The following is a 21474-nucleotide window of genomic DNA, read 5'->3' as shown; positions in this document are numbered from 1 at the left end:
AGCTCTCTGTAGTAGAAAAGGTTCTAATTAAATTTAATTTATGATCAAGTTAATTCACTTCAATAAAAGTCGTTTCTTCGTCAGTATTTTAAGAGTTCAGCAAAATACACTCCCAATACTCATTCTAAAATGGCAACTCTAGAATAAAAAATGATGTAGCCAATTGTTTTGAATGCCATATGCTGTTATATTTCACATTCTCTTCTCTTCATATATGACCTGAAGAGTATAATAAAGGGCTAATCAAATAAAAAATACTAACCAACATAGAGAAGTATTGGAAGTGTGCTTTGTCTTTTATCTTACAGTGGTTTTATTTACACCTCACAGTAATCCATTGAAGTAACTGATATCGATATCCACCTTGTACAGATGAAAAAGCGGAGGATCATATAAAGTTTGGCAATGTATTATGCCATTTATGTAACATGTAAAAGTACATAATATTCTTGCATAATCAGTAAGTTATAAATACTTAGGAGGAGATTCTCAAACACATTAGGATATCAGTTACTTCTGTGAAGTAAGAAAGGAACTACAATGGTTATATTTGGAGAGAGCCATAGGTCTTCAATATTATCCATAATAGTTTATTTCCCCCAAATTAATTGTAAGAATGCATGTGAAAAGTTTATATTTGCTATATGTAGCACAAGTGTGTTTCCCTGAGCTTGTTAAATACTTTGTTTATTGTTCATTTGACATTGTTGATAATTATTAAAATAAATCAATTAACTAATATAAGAAAAATTGGTAAGATTGTGTTACAAATGCAGACACCTCCCTGTCCCATTAGTTGAGAGTTCTCTAATGAAATCTATGGCTATATAGGAAGAGATTTGTTATGAGGCTCATGAGATTATGGAGGCCTAGAAGGCCCTGATGTGCCATCTGAAGACTGGAGAACCAATGGTGTAGTTTTAGTCCAAACTGGAAGGCCCAGGAACCAGGAGCATCAAAGTCTGAGGACAGAGAAGGTGGACATCCCAGGTCAACCACAGAGCAAATTCACCCTTTCTCAACCTTCCTGTTCTATTCCATGGAATGGATCATGACCACTGGCATTAAGGTGATCTATAGTCAATCTACCATTCCAAAGCTAATCTCTTCCAGCCCACACTCACAGACACACCAAGAAATAATGTTTTCAAAGCAATCTGGGAATCCCTTAGCTCAAACAGACAGATAAAATTAACCATCACACCGATATCTATCTTTAAGATAGATAATATATACAAATAATAATAAAACAAATACTATCTCAACAATGTAAGCAAGATATGCAAAACACTGGATATCTGGAAGGAGTTCTGTTAAATAAATGCCAAAGAGGGAATTTTAGTAAGAAGTAATAAACTACTCAAGGGTTGGTGGGTTTTTGAAGAGAAAAAAATCTTGAGGAAAGATTTTTAATATTAAAAGTTGGGAGAGCCAGAACCGGTTTGGCTCAGTGGATAGAGCGTCGGCTTGCGGACTGAAGGGTCCCAGGTTCGATTCCGATCAAGGGCATGTACCTGTGTTGCGGGCACATCCCCCAGTGGGAGATGTGCAGGAGGCAGCTGATCGATGTTCCTCTCTCATCGATGTTTCAAACTCTCTATCTCTCTCCCTTCCTCTCTGTGAAAAATCAATAAAATATATTTTAAATAAATAAATAAATAAATAAATAAATAAATAAATAAATAAAAGTTGGGAGAGCTTGCCCTATCCAGTGTTGGTCAGTGATTAGAGCACTGGCCTGCACACCAAAGGGTCATGTGTTCAATTCCTGGTCAAAGACATATACCTGGATTATAGATTCACTCCTGGCCCTGGTCTGGGCATGTTTGAAGAGGCAACTAATTCTTATGTCTACACTCTTACATTGATGTTTCTCTCTCTCTCTCTCTCTCTCTCTCTCTCTCTCTCTCTCTCTCTCTCTCTCTCTCCCTCTTTCTTTTCCTCCCTCCCTTCCACTCTCTCTAAAAATCAGTGGAAAAAATATCATCTGGTGAGGATTAACCAAAAAATATTTGGAGAGCACAAATTTTATACATTTCCAAGCAACCATCTAGCAACCTCAGAAATATATTTACTGGTAGCAACATTAAAATACAATATACTTATATGTTTTCCCATCAACATTTAAAAGGGCATTACATCAATAATATTATAGGAGGCCTTCCAGAAAAGTATAAGAAAAATACCTGAGGTAAATAAAAAGCATGTTTGTGTAATTTAAAATCACAATGGAAGAGCTTTAGCTTTAAAGTATTAATATTGAATTTATTTAGAGGGTAAAATATTTCAAGTGATTTTTACAAAATCTTCTAGTGCTGTGAAAAATTACATAAAGTAAGCCATTTCAAAATAGAATAGCTTATTTGAACTTGTTGAAATTCTTTCATTGGCTTATATTAGCACCAATAGAAATTTCCTTTTATTCATGTAATTTTTCCCTTCCCTTTCTCATAAATACCATTTGTTTTCATCTTGTAATCTGAACACTATTTGTATTTCTGTCTGACTCAGTGCTTTCCAGAATTGCAATTCTCTTTGATCTCAAATAAACACATATTGCCTCTCACTTTGGCTTTTTAATTTTAGGTTAATATATCTGTATTTCCATGATATTTTGTAATAAAATAGTATTTTTATAATCAAATAAAATGCTATGTTTATGCCCTAGCTGGTTTGGCTCAGAGGATAGAGTGTCAGCATGTGGACTGAAGGGTCCCAGGTTCAATTCTGGTCAAGGGCATGTGCCTCGGTTGCAGGCTCAATCCCCAGCCCAGGTTGGGGTAATACAGGAGGCAACCAGTGGATTATTCTCTCTCACATCAATGTTTCTCTCTTTCTATCTCTCCCTCTCCCTTCCACTCTCTAAAATAATCAATGGAAAAATATCCTCGGGTGAGGATTAACACAAATATATATAAGTAAGTACTACCTTCACAAAATTCTTCTAAATATTACATGGAATTATACACATAAAACCACTTGCTAGATAAGGTATATATATTAAAAACTATCTATAAATTAGGGAATAGCAGTAAGCATTTTGGACTGTGAGGTTATAGAGGCTTGTGTTCAAATCTAAACTCTGCATTTTCCTAAGTGTGTGACCTTGGGCTAGTGATTTAATCTCTCTCAATGTCAGTGCCCCATTGGTCAAATGAGTATAACAACAGAATCCATATGATGGGGTTGGTGAAGATTAATTAAGCTATTTCTTTTAGAATAGCACTTGACCCAGATGAAGTGCTTAATAATCAGTAACTATTAGTTTCTTCCAAAGTATATAAAAATCTAAAAATAACCCAACAAATGCCTTAATCCACCTCAAAAGGAACAAAAGTCATAGTGTATTATTTTGTGACATGAAAGGAATCATAGAATCCTATGAAATCACTAACCCCTATGATAAAATAAGAGATAATTTAAGCCCCCTTCCAGTTGTGTCAATACAGCTTATAGTTCCCAGTGTAATGTTCCTGTTCCTCCTAGTCATTAAATGTGTTCATTTATTCAAGGAGTTTTCTCTGAAAGATCTCATGAGGGAACACAACAGTTGTGAAGACATAGGCTTATTACATTTGGATATTTTGCAGTCATATAAAAGCAGATTGTTGAAGTGGAAAGGTTAAACTATATATACAACAAGCATTATTTGCATTGCAGAAAATATTGTGAAGCTACTTACATTAAAACAAACATCCCTCCATAGATATTTTCCACATGTATGCACACCTGCACACATTCATGTATATTGTATCTCTTGCTAACAAACTGTAAGCCATGATTTGTACTGAAAGAACTAGTTAGGAAATTAGTATTTTCCTGGAGCAAGGTTGCATATTTTTGTTATTTCTGTTGTTTGATTGTTTTGCTCTGGTAACATTATGACCCAGGAAAGACATTAACTGTATATAGAAAACTAATTTATCAGAAATAATCTAATGTGAGATGCATTCTGTTATTAATTTACTAAATGCTATTCTATTTTTTAAAATGTAATTTGCAATCCACTAAATCATTTTCATAAACTAATAATTATCATGTCATATAGTAATAATCCTAAGGTCTAGATGGGTCAGTGTATTTAAAAGGCTCCTGAGAAGTATGTCTACTCCCTATAACCCCTTAGGGAATTAGAGGATATTCACTTATTTGTCATGAAATAGTATTAAAAGTCATGGGTATAGCATCAAATAAAATGTAGTATTTTCTTTAAAGAGGTTTACCTTATGTAGCAAACGTTTGTATTTTTGCATCAAGAACCCAACATAAATGTTGTATGTTAATTATATCTCAATAAATAGGTGGAGTAGGGAACATAATATAAACGAAAAACCCCCCACTCATATCAGACTAAAATAATCCAGGTGTTAAGAGGAAAAGAGTATAAAACTATCAATTATATTATTCTACTTGTTGAGAAAGAGAAATGAGAGCTTGAATTTTCTCTTCTGGGAAAAAATGAAGCTACATTATAGCTCATACTGGAAAAAGAGGGCAGTGTCTGGCACCTAATTTTCCTTAAGCCATAGATTCAGAATCTTTACTAGGGCCTCCAGGCCGATGAAGGGTCCAGTGAGTTAATTTCTTTTATTTTCTTAGCTGAAGCCTGATTTGGTTTAATGTTGATCAGATTATTTGCCTAAAATTGTCAATTTTTCCACATTTAGAATAATATATGCATACTAAAGGCCTGGTGAACAAAAATTCATGCACTCAGGGGGGTCCCTCAGCCTGGCCTGTGCCCCCTCCAAGTCCGGGAACCCTCAGAGGATGTCCACCTGCCAGCTTAGGCCTGCTTCCCGGGGGAACAGACCTAAGCTGGCAATCAGACATTCCTCTGGCAGCCCAGGAGCCCTCAAGGGATGTCCAACTGATGGCTTAGGCCCGCTGCCAAGGAGATGGGAGAGGCTCCCACAACCGCTGCTGTGCAGGTAGCCATCAGCCCGGCTTGTGGCTGAGCAGAGCTTCCCCTGTGGAAGCGCACTGACCACCAAGGGGCAGCTCCTGCATTGAGCATCTGCCCCCTTGTGGTCAGTGTGTGTTAGAGTTACTGGTCATTCCTGGTCATTCTGCTGTTAGGGTCAATTTGCATATTATCCTTTTATAGGATAGTAAAGAGTATCAGAATTGATTATGACTCTGAAAAATGTCTTACTCTATTATTCATATCATGTAATCATTTTTTTGCAACTTTAATAATTTGAGGGAACAATAGTGAGCACCATGACATATGTGTTAATGTGTAACCTCAGTGGTTAGCATAAAGTATATTATAAAAACAATGACACAAATACCCAAAGTACTCCTACTGGTACTACTTCTAATACTACTACCACTATTATTACTACTATAGTTACTGAAATATTTATATGTAGCAACTGAAATATGCACTTAGTGTAATCTGATTTTTAGACAAAGCATAAAGATTAACAGGTTGTAGAAGAACTTCATATATAGTTGACAATACTGAAGAATAATGAACATTTTTAAAATTGCAAATATATTTAAGAATAAGATGGTGAAAGATGATTTGATTTTGGCTGGTGGGCACACAATTCAATGTCTAGATCATGTATCATGGAGATATATATCTAAACCCTATGTAATCCTATCAACAAATGACACCCCAATACATTTTTTAAAAGAATAAAAATTTAGTTTGGCTTTTAAAATGCACCATATAATACAGATTGCATAATTTTAAGTTATATGATGCCATCAGTTTAAATTATAAAGAGTCATACTGGTTATCAACGTGTCTGATTCATTATAGAGGCCAAAAATACTAACATTACTCAGTGAAAGTTCTTTGCTATTAACATACAAATTTTATAATTAATTTCTTTATTATACATAAATAAGCATGTCGTTAATTTAATATTATATTGTAAACTAGGGAAAATAGCCTAGTTTCCTTACTGAGTTATCAGAGAAGCATTGCATAATTTTTCAGTATTAATTTTATTTTATTCATTTTTAATACTGTTTTTATTCAATTTCATCTGTTGCAGGAATAGAATTGTTTTTATATTGTGTAGTTTGAAATAAGATTAGAGGTGATGTCTATTTTTTTCTTATCTCAATATATTCATGTTTGCTATCTTTTAATAAGAAGCAATTTAGTAAAATTATTTTCCTTGATAGCTACTGATTATAATCTAAAATAAAAATAAGAAAGAGGCAGGAATGCAAAAATTATTTCTCTCATCATTTCAATTGCTAAATTCAATTACCAAGGAAAATGAATCCATTTAAGTTTATATAACAAAGAAACATCATTTCCTCTCAAGATCACAATTGACTATTACAAAAACTATTTAAATACAAGGAAATATGGATAGCCATATATGAGCTTGTTTATATATTTCAGAATAAGTAATAGCAACTGCACAAGGCACATGTGTTAGATGAATGAATGAATGAATGAATGAATGAATGAGTGAATGCTTTAAAGAAATACCACCACGATTCTGATTGCTGTTGTAACTAATTACACAAACTGAGGGGCTTAAAACAACACACATTTATTATCTGACATTTAAGAAGGTCAGAAGTTTGAAATGAGTCACATTAGACGAAAGTAAGGATGTCAATGCACCTACCTCTTTCTAGCCTCTGTGGGAGGACCCCTTTCCTTGCCTTTCCAGCATCCAGAGGCCCCCTGTATTCCTCAATCTTAAATGACAGCAAAGTGAGTCTTTGTCACACTGCTATTCTCTAATTCCCTCTTCCAATTCATTTTCCCACTTTTAAAAACTCTTGTGATTCGATTAGGTCCACTGAGATAATCCAGAGAAATTTCTTCTTTTGAAGGTCAGTGATTGCAACCATAATTCCATATACAACTTGAATTTTCTCATTTTCCATGAAGCCTACATATTTACAAATTCCAGAAATGAGGACCCAGAAATCTTTGTGGGGGCGGGGGCGGGGTGGTGGTGGTGGAGAGAATCATTATTCTACCTACCATACCACAATATTTTGTCATTAACTTGAAAGTGAGACAAACTCTGTAAAGAAGAGTTTTGTTGATTAGTAGGAGGATTTTAGACTGCATCCTAAATGAGAACAAATTAAAGAGTTTAAGCAGAAGAAGTGTCAATAACTCAATTCTCTTTAAAAGATCACCGTGTGCAGTGTACAGATTTAACAGAGGAGTTAAGAGTGGATTTCCTAATGACTTAGATAAATAGTGTGAGAAAAAGAAAAAATTAACCAAGCACAGATTCTATAGTATTTAAATCAAATTTGGGGATCCTTGAAAAATGCTGTCTCAATTCCCTCATTGTTAAATTGAGGATAACAGTGATGCCAAACTCTTATTTTTTATTTTTGTTGCTAATACAACTAAGGTTATGCATGCAAAAAAAAGAAAGTGTTGCCCTAACCGGTTTGGCTCAGTGGATAGAGCGTCGGCCTGCGGACTGAAAGGTCCTGGGTTCGATTCCGGTCAAGGGAATGTACCTTGGTTGCGGGCATATCCCCAGTGGGAGATGTGCAGGAGGCAGCTGATCGATGTTTCTCTCTCATCGATGTTTCTAACTCTCTATCTCTCTCCCTTCCTCTCTGTAAAAAATCAATAAAATATATTTTAAAAAAAAAGAAAGAAAGTGTTAATACCTGAACCTCTAATAGTTGTATTGGAGGTAGAACTGAAAAGTGACTGAATGTGGATTTAAAGCAAATATTGATAATGACTTCCCAATTTCTAAAAATCAAGGCTTTTTTTAAAAAAAATAAGTATTCTTTTTTAAAAAACATTTTTATTGAATTCAGGGAGGAAGGGAGAGAAAGAAAGAGATAGAAACATCAGTGATGAGAGAGAATCATTGATCTGCTGCCTCCTGCACGCACCCTACTGTGGATCAAACTCACAACCTGGGCATTTGCCTTGACCGGGAATTGAACCCAGGGCCTCCTGGTTCATAGATCGATGCTCAACCACTGAGCCACGCTGGTTGGACTCAAGGATTTTTTAATGGTCAAGGATAGAGTTGGAGAATACATGGCTAAAGTACCATACCCAATGTTTTGGGTTTTTTATGTAATGAACACAAAATGCTTGAGAGAAATCCCAATACAAATGCAGAGAAAAAGTTGCATGTAACTTCTATTGCACAAATGCAGGTTTAGAATTGAGAAGATAATCAATATGTGTTGGCTTGTGCCTATGCTGTCTTTCTTCATTTAGAAGATGCTATAGACTGTAGTGGGCACCATTATATTTTGTACCACTCAGAAAGAAAAAAATACAAATTTCCAATAGAAACATGATATGCAATCAATTTATAAACAAAGTCCATTTGATGTTAAAATATAAAAGAAATTTACAGCTCAGAGTTAACATAATAGAGTTGACTGCTTTTGCCAACTTGTGAGATTTTTACTATTTTTGACAATTTGTGAGGGGATTAAATCATCTAGGTGAGCAGTGCAGAGTGAAAAGTGAAGGTCTTGGGAAAATATGACACTTAAGAGAATAGGTTGAGGAATGGCCAATGAAAAAATAGAAATTATGGGTAGAGTCAATTCCTCTCTGAAGCTTGGCTGTCAACGGGAGGGAGCTGGAAGAGGACACACTGTCTAGCATTCTTCCTTTCCTTTCTTTTGTGAAAGATGGGAGCAATAAGCACATGTTTGAATAGTGAAAATTGATTTAAAGCCCTAGCCAGTTTGCTCAGTGGATAGAACATCAGCCTGCTGACTGAAGGGTCCCAGGTTCGATTCCGGTCAAGGGCATGTATCTTGGTTGCGGGCACATCCCCAGTAGGGGATGTTCAGGAGGCAGCTGATCGATGTTTCTCTCTCATCGATGTTTCTAACTCTCTATCCTTCACCCTTCTTCTCTGTAAAAAATCAATAAAAAATATATTTAAAAAAAGAGTAGTACAACTTATTAAAAAAAAAAGAAAGAAAATTGATTTAAAAAACCAGGAGGGAGGAAGAAACTGGTTGTATATGACATTTAAATTGCCCAAAGAACCCATATGCATATATTCATAACCCATGGAAACAGACAATAGTGCGGTGAAGGCCTGGGGTATGGGAGGATAGAGGGGGTCAGTGGAGGAAATAATGGGATATTTGTAATACTTTCAACAAAAAAGATAAATTAAATTAAAAATTAAACAATATCACAAGCAAGGAAAGTCCTATGAAGAGAAATGGATGGGTGCCAGGACACATGTGGTAGAGAGAGCACTCTGCCACTGGAACAGAAGGAAAGGAGAGAGTGCCTGCTGAGATGCTGGAGAGGAATGGTGGCAGGAGGGGGAGGGAGCTCCATGGGGCGGCTTCCGTTCAGTCCGGGAAGGAGAGCAAGGTCATCCACTGAGTAATGGGGCAGAGACAAAGTTCAGTGGTGCCATGTGAGAACATGCTATGAAAGTCACTGCAGCCAAGAGTGAGTGGATGAAGTAAAATTGAAAATTTTAGTGAGTGTGGTGATAAAAGAAATTTACCTCATAGGAGCATTGTAAACATTAACTGTTTAGCCTGGCAACTACTACCATAAGTGAAGCTATTATTGTGTAACAGATTCCAAATTACAAACTAGTCTTCAGTGGCATTAAGCTACTTTAATGCAAAAGAATAACTGAGTTTATTTAAGATTGTGGTTTAGCAAACAGGAAAAACAGCAATGCTTTTAGTGGATTTGCTTGAGGGTGAAGATGATTCTGGATCATAGAATTCAATCTGGGCAAAGAGAATGCAAAAGCAAGAGTATCTGTATCACCTCATCTGTGATGAAGAACATGAATGATGTCCTGGGCTGACAACAGGAACCTGGTAGAAGAAATGAAATGTAAGCCATGCCTAAAATTGAAATAAACCTGCGTCTATTCACAGCAGACCAATAGGTGGCAACACTGAAACTGCATGTACAATTACATGGCAGGAGCTTCAAAGAGTAGGTAGCTTAATAAGAAATAGGAGGGCCCTGGCAGGTGTTTCTCAGTGGTTAGAGGCCAGCCTGAGCACTGAAGGGTAGTGGGTTCAATTCCTGGTCAAGGGCACATACCTGGGTTGCAGGTTCCATCCCCAGCCCTGATTGGGGTGCATGTGGGAGGCAAACAATCGATGTGTCTCTCTCACATCAATGTTTCTCTCTGTCTCTCTCCCCTCTCTTCCTCCTTTCCACTCTCTCTAAGCAATGGAAAAAGTATCCTTGGTTGAGGATTAACACACGCAAAAGGAAAGAAATGGGAGGGATAATAGCCATTGTGCAGGACTGTGGCTACTGTGACAGTTTAGCAACATTTCCTTGAAAGAGGGAAAAGGATTAAATGTGGCACTTCATGTTTAAACATGCATAGCTTCTTATCAGTTTTCATGTCATACCTTTATTTCTTCAGGCAACAAACACATTTAAACAATATTCTGGTCAATGAATTATTCCTAAAAATGCTATGAAGGACAGAAATGGCAAGTCTCAATCTTCAATTTCCTTCCCTGTTAGTGAGAAAAACAGACTAGAAATATGGCCAGATCAGCCATGAACAAGACACACAAGATTTCTATGAGGCACATCTCTGAGTCCCACTGAGATCTGAGGGCTCAGTAGATGTCAGACAAGCACATTGTGGAGAGTAACCTGGTGGCAGGTGACATTAGAAACACTCTATGGGTATATAGTCAGAGAGGTAAGAGAGATTAAAGTTCGTGTGCACATGTATGAGTGTGTGGTGTGAATATACATGTGGGTATGTACATGGGAAATTTCTCTCTCTCTGTCTGTCTCTCTCTCCCTCCCTAACACACACTGACACATAAATACACACTCAAACACACACACACGCGCGCACACACACACATATACACACACACACAGTACAAACAAAAAGATGACTAATTGAAAATGTGATAATAGATTATAATTGAAACAAATTAAAATTTACGGATGCTACCTGCACCTGTAAAAAAATGGTTACTAATTACACTTGGTTTGAGTTGCTGTCACAATGGGGGTGAAGAACGGATTCTGTCAAGCATGAGATATGTGTGCGTGAGGGGATATGACACAAGTATCATGACATATTTTGAAAGTGAAGTGCCTCCTGATAAAAGCTGACTGAAGTGATGTATTTATCCATAATAGGTAAGAGCTAAATGGAAATTAATGTTCAATTAGAAGTTGCTCAAGTCTTTTTGAAAATATAAAGGGCCAGTTCTACACAGCTTGATAGTAAAATCTGAGAAAAATTCCACCACAAATACATGAAATATTTAGCAGTTTGTATGAAAAAGATGGAAATGAGGACTCTGTATACTTTATAGAGATGCTATTCAGTCTCCATTGGAAAAAAAATAAGTAATTTAACTTAAGCATAGCCTTTAAAGAACATGACTTTGAAAAACACAGTTATTCTTCTGCATCTCGCGGCATTTCTCTATACCGTGCAGCTTACTGAAATACTTATCGACTAAAATGCCCACAGAGATAACAGGTTTCTTCTCACTTCACTCAGCTTTTATCACTTTCAAAATATGTTATGATACTTATGACATATCCCCTCACACACATATCTCATGCTTGACAGAATCCATTCTCTATCCCTATTGTGGCAGCAACTCAGCCCAGGTATAATTATTAGCCTTTTTTTTTTCAGCCCAATCTCACTCTGCCAACCAGATTTGATCCCAAACTCCTTCATCCAAATATATAGAAATAGTTTTCAATAGATGGGTAAATATGATTACAACTTTTTAAACAAGTGTGCTCAAACCACATCTTTCATTATTTAGGTCTTCCATTCAGATTGGAAACTGATGCTGAGAATTGAGGATTTAGTTGATACGAACACCTTCAGAAAATGTCAACAATATGAGCCTCAAGCTCTCACCTTATTCTGTGTTCCTTCTATACACTGGCCGGGGCAGAATTCACGCAAACTTAATTTACTCTCAAAGCTTGATACTGTATTAAACATATTTTATCATTTTGTCACACACCTTGCCAACATATCCACGTATTTCAGGCAATGAGAAAGCTTATCTTCATGAGCTGAGGATAAGAACCAAGAGGCCCCATCTTCTAAACAACAACCCTTTCAGGATTCCTGAAGGTCAGAAGGGAAAAGAGTGGCACATTGTACTGTCAATAAAGCCAGTTTAGAACTGACATGAGCAAACACCAAAGTCAATGAAAAATCTCTGCGCTCCCAACAGGGAGTTTTAAAAGTTGATAAATTCACACTGATGAACCTGATTACTTTGACCTCACAATAGGGGTTCTTGAAAATAAAATGTGCAAGATGTATTTATGGATGAAAGACCTGATCCATTTATAGACTGGACAGTCCATTTACATTTTGTTTAAAAGGTATATGAAGGGCCAATTGAAACAAGTTACAATTGACAAGAGAATGGATTTATGTAGTAACTTAGATAGTGGCAGGAATGGGTTTTTATTACGGGTTGACCTAGTGTGAATCAATACTTTCCTTTTAGGAGCACTCTGATTTGAATCCTCATTAAGTCATGTAAAATATTACAATTTCAACACAGTATCTATGTGAGAAATAAAAGCTATTAAGTTTTCAGCAGTCACAGAAAGCCTATAATTTATATCTTAGATGATGAGTCTTCTGATGCTTTAAAACTGATTACATTTACATTTTATGATTTAATCATTCCTGTTAGCATTACAAAATGATAGCACATTGTTACATGCAAGCAAAGCCAGTCTTTCTGACTTATGAAAAACAAAACTAGGACTAGAGAGTTCCCTGGTTTTTCCCTTCTGTGATGCAAAAAATAAATGATAGTTTATACTATGTATTTTGAAACTAGCATAATTTTTTAGTCTTTAATTCAGTGCAATGATCATGAGGTTCACAGTTCAGCACTAGTCTCATTATGAAAAGATACTTTGATCTAGTATTCAAAGCTAGATGGAATTGAAGATGGTGAAAGTAATTCATCATTTTGTGAGTATGGTAACTCACAATAATGGGTTCTAATTATGAATGTTGATTGTGTAACAATAGCATATATATACATGGCATATTGCTGTTAAAAAGTATAGCTTGTATACATATTTTATGCATTTCCTAGAAAAAAGAATTACACATATAAACTTTCATTGTTTTTTGCTGCTTGAGATGAGGACATACGATGGTGATTTTCAAATTGACTATACATAACCAAGACAACACAAACAAGAGTTATATACATAGTTTATATATAGTGATTTAAAAAAAAATGTGCATGGTAGTGATAAATGTTTTAGTCACACCCAGAAAACTGGCATAATTTTGTTTATAACATAAATATCCCCACTTATATAGAAAATAAAACTGTGCATGAGTGAACACAGTAACCTGAATTTTCACTCAACTGATGACTATTTGAATATTAAAAAGTTTAATCCTCCCTCCCCCTCTATTGTGCTGAGATGAGAGGCAGCCCTGTATTTATGTGTTTACACCAACATACATGACGATTGCCCCATCGGAATCATTCCATTATCCTGTCTCTTCTGTGGCCAAGCAGAAGAGGTGGAAGGGATTCTTTTTATATCTACTAGGTTAATAATTTTTGCTTAAAATACTCCTATGGCTTCCTATTATAATTAGGAAAAAATTTTACAAAGGCCTTTAAAGTATATAAGCTGGCCCCAAGCAGAAAATGTAAATGACTTACATTAGTGTGATTATAAATAACCATTCAACTAGCAAATGGTGTAGTGGAGTTTCCATCTTTTTATTAGCTAAATCTATCACATTTCACGTACATAAATCTACCTCTCTATCTCATTTAAGAGATTAAAAATACTTTATCATAGGCATATACAATCTCATTCAATGTTGTATTAACTATCATGAAGTACAAATTTCTCTATTCCAAACTGAATAGACTCAGGGGAAGAGAAGAATAGGAGGGTGTCAGAGGCAGGGCCCTGTTTCTATTTCTTTAAGAACACATTTTAACTGGGAGTACATATTCCCCACGCCAAATAAACTGTGTCATGGATTTCAAGCAGAAAAAGTGTTTTATAAACATAGTATTTCACATTTATAAACCTTTTTTTAAAAAAAAAACTTATTTATAAACCAAAACAGCTCAGGAAAAATGTTAGATTTCAGCAGAGTCTATTTTTTTAAATAACCTGAAGCTTTTTGTTGTTATCCTCATCTTCCTAATTTGCAAGCATAATAGAAGCAGTAACCTCATTTTGTAAAAAATGCAAGAACTATAATTTTATACTCTCTGCTAAGCATAAATATAGTAAAACCAAGTGCCATATGGCTCATCATTATAAAAGTTAGTATTTCCACTTGCTTTGTAAATCTCCTTAATTTTATGGAGCATAGAATGAAAACGAATTGCTAAGTGAGGTCACAGCATTCTCTCTCTAAAGCACTAAACATTCATAAGCTTAGTATAATTTTTTTCAAGAAAGAAGTACATTATATTTGTAAATGGAGATTATTTGTGATGTAATTATTATTTATTTCCCCAGCCTTTGATGAGGTGTATGTTTACTGGCAACTATCAAACAAATTTCATTACTGTCTTTTTTAGCCAAATAAAGTGAATTTATTTAAAAATGCTATAATGAGCCTTTTTAGTAATCCAGTATAAATTAGTTTTAACACAAATGAGAACTTCCATCGGGCCAAAATTAAATTCTTTATAAAACTAATATAAAACGATTTAGGTGTACAGATATTATATTTTGTCTTAACTTTTTCTTGAATCAGCAATTAAATTGAATCTTAGAAATTACACTTCTATTGTAAGATTATTTTTCTATATGCCAACGTCAGTATGCACAGATGCACTGCATAATGAAGGAACAACATCACATACAGTTTTTTACTTTAAGCAATAAAAATAGTTTCTTACATGCAAACAATTATTAATGTGATTCTACCTCTGAGTATGGTAATAGTACACATTAAGTCAAAATATTTTAGGAGTTACAAAATAACTTTTAAATATCAGGCAAATAGACTATTGTTAAGTTCAAGCTAGGGTGCGGTGGTGTTGGGTTGTATATATGCATGTGTGCACATGTGTTTTGAACATCATTGGTAATATACTTTTATGTCCTCTATTATTTAATGAGTTACAATGATTTAGAACTAATGATTGTATGTCTTTTAAGAATGTTATTTAGAAAATGTGCCATGTGTCACCATCCTATATAATAAAATCCTAATACGCAGATCAACTGAACAACGAAACAACTGGTCGCTATGACACGAACTGGCCACCAGGAGGCAGATGCTCAATACAGGAGCTGCCCCAGGGAGGCGACTAATGGTGGCGATTAGGGGGCGGGGCCAGCCAGCAGGTGGCACCAGGCCCCCAACCAAGGCAGGTGCCAGCGGGGAGCCCTCCAGTCACCTTGCCTGCTGGTCGCCCCACAGATGGCCCCGATCTCCAGCCAGGCCAAGGAACCCTACCCTATATATTGGGAACAGGATCTTAGATTTAAAAATTAAAACCTGGCAAGGCTGCTCTAACACTGAAAAAAAGAGGATGATGCAGCGATGACATGCATGGACTCTGGCTTGCACATTTTGTGGTCAGCCCTGATTCTGACACTTATAACTGTGTGACAAAGCCAATTACTTAACTTTTCTCTGCTTTAGTTTTTCCACCCATAAGATGAGGAAAGTGGCACTACTGCCTCAGAAGGATCATGTTATGTACTACTTTTTATAATCAGGGCAAAAAAATGTAGCTGCCCATACAACAGCAAGATGCCTTTCACCTGTATGAAAAGTATGGTCACTGGTGCATGCAGCCTCCCGGATTGTGAGAGGGATGTCTGACTGCTGGTTTAGGCCTGACATCCCCTGAGGGGTCCCAAATTGCAAGTGGACGCAGCCTGGCTGAGGCCCCCCTTCCCGCCCCCCTGACCCTGTGCACAAATTTCATGCACTGTGCCTCTAGTGTTAAACAGAAAAATATATATTGTAGTCATTAAACTTTGATCATTTTATTGTTTTTATTTTATATATTCCAAATGGCTTTAGTTAGCTTTGTAGTGTTATTTGAAAAATAAACATAAACATCAGGATTACATATCTACATTAGTAGCATAAAAAAGAGTAAAAAGACTATAAGTATAGTAATATTAGGTTAATATTAGATATTAGATTAACTACTAGCATATATGGACAATAAAATTTTCCTATGTAAATTTTTTCTAAATATAGCAATCAGATATAGTAATTCTTTTATGTTTTTCAGTTTAAATAGTTATTATGTTTTGCTTTTAATCTTGTTATTGTTATTAAATATAAAACATATACCTAAAGATTTAAACAATACAAGAATTATATTAAAAAAACTACAAAACATAAGTAAATATCTCCTGGCAACTTAGAAGTTTCTCTCAGTGTTACAGTCATTGACAAGATAATTGTTAAAAAACCTCGGTTCAAATTGTGAATTTATTTCCATTTCCAACTATGTAATGTTGGATAGTGTTTTTATACCCTATTGCAAACACTGTATTGGCATTAGAAATGTTGTTTTTTTCATATCAAGTTACATTATTTCTGAAGACATCCTCTTGATACCATTGTAATTTAACCTACTTATGAATAACTAGAACAGAGCTAGGGAAGGCCAAATGTTATGGGCATGCCATTTATGTAGCTTTGCCAGGAAGCTGCAGTTTAGATGTGTGCCCAGTAAAGTCTGGATGACATAGGGGAGGTACTTCCTGTCAGTTACACCGGGGAACAGGTCATTTGCCAAAGTAGGCATAGCCACTGCAAGCACAGGAAGATTTGAGATACTTAATCTAAAAAAAAGGAGATCTCTCTTTTGCACTCTTCTCTCTTGGCTCCCCTGCATTTGCCCACATGGCCCACAGCCATGTGGACCCCACACACAATGGACTAATGGGCTACAACTAGTCCAAAGCTAAACAGCACCCAGCTCCACCATGGAACAGAAACTTCAGATGCTGACTTTGTTTTTAATTCTACTGAATTGTCAGCTACACATCTCCCAGGACTGGATGAAGGGAAATGGAATTTTGGAAACCCAAGGATGCAATTGCATGCAAATAATCACTCATCCTCCCATGCAAGTCACAGAAAATTATTTTCCTTTGAGATACTCTAAGGACCTCACTCCACTAGCAATGGAGAAAGACCATGCATTTCTCCAACACCACTATGTCAATTATTATAAACAAGGCAAGTCCATCTGGTTGTTAGAAGGTTCGAGAAGGGAATTCTGATGCTGGTGCAGTTGGTGATTTGACTAATTATCCTAACAGTTGCAAGGAATGGTAAGTATTCTTGTGTTTGATATTTCTAAAGAAAACAAAACAAAAAAATCCTCCTTGTAAATAATTGAAAGAATGGATTTGAGAAATAATAAATTAATTGGGAACGTTTCTTCCTTTCAAATTAAAATGAAAACATATCGCATCCCTCCTTTACCCTAGGATTGAATCAAATGCATACAATTTGTGACAATAGATGTCTTCTTCAAATTTTGCTTGTAGTATGAAATTTCACATTCCAATTTCTCCTCCCATAAATTTCATTTGAGAATGACATTTTGTGAAAGAAATATGTACAAAGAAATCAGTACACCAATGTAGTTCTTCAACAGTGTAATATTTACAGACACAGACACCCAAACAAACATGTATGCAATAAGCATTTACTGAGCGTTTGTTTGCTATGTGCCAGAAAAAGGTTCAGGACAAGTACTGGTGGGCAGAAGAGGATATGGTGTTAAATAATCATTACAAAAAAGAAATCAATTCAATCGTTTAAAATGCCACCTATGAAAGATAAACAGCACTAAAAGAAACTAATATGAAAATCTGTGATTGGAACTATCCATGCCATTTTAATACGCCTACCTGAGACACACAAAATTATACCTTCCCACTGTTTTGAATGGTCTATGCCCGTGGTCGGCAAACCGCGGCTCGCGAGCCACATGCGGCTCTTTGGCCCCTTGAGTGTGGCCACAAACTTTCAATCGCACTGTATGTGCGCGCCCACACATGGTATTTTGTGGAAGAGCCACACTCAAGGGGCCGCAGTCTGCCGACCACTGGTCTATGCCATGTTGCTTGCCTTCATAATCTAAGCAGAAACTGGTTCTTTGCTTATTTTAAACTTTTTATTGATCTTTTAGAAAGAGAAGAAGGGACAGGGAGAGAGAGGAACATCAATATGAGAGCAAGACATCAGTTGACTGCTTGCTGCATGCACCCCAACCAGGGATTAAGCCTACATTTTGGGCATATGCCCTGACCTGGAATCAAACCAGCGACCATTTGGTGCATGGGTGATGCCCAACTAAGCCACACCATCCAGGCCAGAAAATGATTTTTTACTCTGACACACTACTTTTAATTACACTGACAAAGTATTTAAAGATTTTTTTAAATTAAATTTTATTGGGCTGACATTGGTCAACATGAACATCTAGATTTCATATGTGGATTTATAAGGTACAAAGTCTGTATAAAGTACCATGTGTCCATAAACCAAAGTCAAGTCCTCTCCTGTCACCTCATATTAGGATCCCCTTCTCCCCTGCACCCCACTTTGGCAACCCACACACTGCTGTTTGTGTTCATAAGTTCCAGTTTTATATCCCACATATTGAGTGAAGTCGTATGGTTCTCAGCTTTTTCTGTCTGACTTATTTCACTTAGCATAAATTAACAAGGAGTTATATGCGTTGTCTCAAAAGTATCTCTCCAATGCTAAACATTTCTGCATCATCACTGTACAGCAATGATCAACATGTATGGGTAGAAGGAGTATAGACACATACATTTATATCAGTGATAATTAATCACATTGTGTCCCTTTGAACTCCAAAATGCACCAAAATTATTTTTTAACCTATTAAAATGATAACCCAGTATAGTTCTTAATTCTAATATAAGTGAATTAGAATAGTATTTACTGAGACAAAAATAATAAATTATTCACACTCTAGAGCTATGCCCCACAGAACCCTCAAACCACCCTGAGGTGATTCATAGGATCCTGAAACAATGCATTTCTGCCAAATAATATAAACTTAAACTAGTTCATCACTTTTACTTATATCATATATTCGACTATTTCTCTCTATTCAGCTAGAGCTTGATCACAAATATTTTTAAATCACTTCCAGTTATGGAAAATTGCTATGTGATCAAAAAACTAGACTTGAGTAAATACATCATTTAATAATCATTTGGGAGGATATATATAATTTATATATATAATATAATTTATTGTTGCAAGTATTACATATGTCCCCCTATTTCCTCATTGACCTTTTTGGGATATTTTAATTTTTCTTTAAAACATGGATTGGTTAGTTAATAAAGTTATATTATCATAGTGAGAAGGTAACAAATGATAAATGTTCAATGCATACCAGAAAAAATTAAGTAGTTTTAAATGTAATTTTTATTCTCCAAAAACTCAAAAATGTTCTTTAATAATTTAGTACCTAAAAATAACAATATGTAAGCCCTGGAAATTAGGACACTCAAAGACATGAAGTTAAATCTTAATATTGTTTTAACCAGTTCCTATCCATGTAAGTAGGATTTAAATCTTTGCTAGTTTTTATATATCTTTTACATATAAATAAAGTATCTTTTATACAACTATATATTTTATTTCAGATTAAATATGAATGTAGTGCAATAAAATATTAAGAATATTAATAAGTAAAGCAAATGACAAGTGAATACCTTTACTTGTTTTATAAAACTTTTTATTTTTTTATCTTAAAGTATAAAGATTTCAGTACATAAGATTTCAGTACAAAAACTGGCCTGACTGGTTTGGCTCAGTGGCAGAGTATCGACCTATGAATCAGGAGGTCATGGTTTGATTCCTGGTCAGGTCAGGGCAAATACCCAGTTGCCAGCACAATCCCCAGTGGGGCAGGCAGAAGGAAAAGGATCAGTGATTCTCTCTCACTATTGATGTTCTATCTCTCTCCCCTCCCTTCCTCTCTCTGAAATCACTAAAAACATATTTTTTAAAAATCACAGAATAAATGTAAAGTCCCTGAAAAAAAATATGTTCCTATTAGTAGTATTTAATATATTACTATAGGCCTGGTGCATGAAATTCATGCACTCGGGGGAGGGGGGGTTGATCCCTCAGCCCAGCCTGCACCCTCTTGCAGTCTGGGAGCTGTCAGCTGGACATTTTCAGTGCTACTGCGGAGGTTAAAGAGGCTACTGCCAACGCCACTGCACTTGCCAGCCATGAGCCAAGCTTCTGGCTGAGCAGCACTCCCCCTGTGGGAGTGCACTGACCATTAGAGGGCAGCTCCTGCATTGAGCATCTGCCCCCTCGTGGTCAGTGCACATCATAGCGCCTGGTCGTTCCACCGTTTGGTCGATCTGCATATTAGCCTTTTATTATCTAGGACTAGTGGCCCATTGCATGAAGATTTGCACAATAGGCCTTCCTTCCCCTGGCTGCCGGCACTAGTTTTCCTCTGGTACCCGGGACCTAGGCCTTTGGTCCGGCCGCAGCAGTGAGGCTTGGCTTCTCCACTCTGGCTGCTCCCAGCCCCTCCTTTTTTCCCCTCCAGCTCCTCAAGCGGAGGCCAGGGCTGGCTGGAAGCCTGGATTGCCCCTGGCTTGAGCAGAGCCCAGGCCCCCAGCCCCTCCTTGAGTGGAGCCCAGGGCTGGAGGGAAGCTTGGCTTCCTCTGTTGCCAGGAGCAACCCAAGCCTCCTGCTCACTCCAGCTCTGTGACCGCTGCCTTCTTCAGTCATCTTTAGTCTTTGCTCCATGCATGCATATGCATTTTAACACATTGTATGCGGGAAACATATTTATATGTTTTATGTATTTATACGTTCTACCAGTGTAGTAGAGCGCGGGACATGTATTAATACGTTTTTTATAGACTAGTGGTAGAATGCGGGTAACGTATAAATACGTAAATTGAAGTTATCGTAATTTTACTGAACGTTGCCATTTGCGCAAAAAATTAGCAAAAATGGCCCGCGCCACCTGTTAGCGGGCGATAAAAACTACCCGCAAACAATGTGTTGACTCCCATCTTTGTTGGCTTAATTTGGATAGTTGCTCTGATTGGCTGTTGGGTGTAGCGGAGTGGTGAAGTGACGGAGTGATGGTTAATTTGCAAGTTTCTTTTTTATTACATAGGATGTATCTTTTCCATTACAATCTCTATTGCCTAAGTATAGTCTTATTAAAGGCAAGGAAATTTTCAGAAGAGTACTGAAAAAAGTCCTGAATAGTCTCTATATATGTTTCTGTTTAAATAAATTAAATCTATTTGAATAATATATCATATTCTATTAAATACTAGAAGTCAGTTTTGAGATCCTGATAATTATTGGCTAAATAATCACTTCTGTTCCAGCATAGGTATTACTGCTTCTGATGAAAACTAAAGGGTTGTGTCTATACTTAAGTATTTTGATAAATTTTATCATATGCAATGTTTCTTAGTCTAGATTTAAAAAGACACCTTATAATTTTTAA

This window comes from Myotis nattereri, assembly GCF_964212035.1.
Source record: "Myotis nattereri genome assembly, chromosome: 1".
NCBI lineage: Eukaryota > Metazoa > Chordata > Mammalia > Chiroptera > Vespertilionidae > Myotis > Myotis nattereri.
This window is presented reverse-complemented; position numbering follows the sequence as displayed.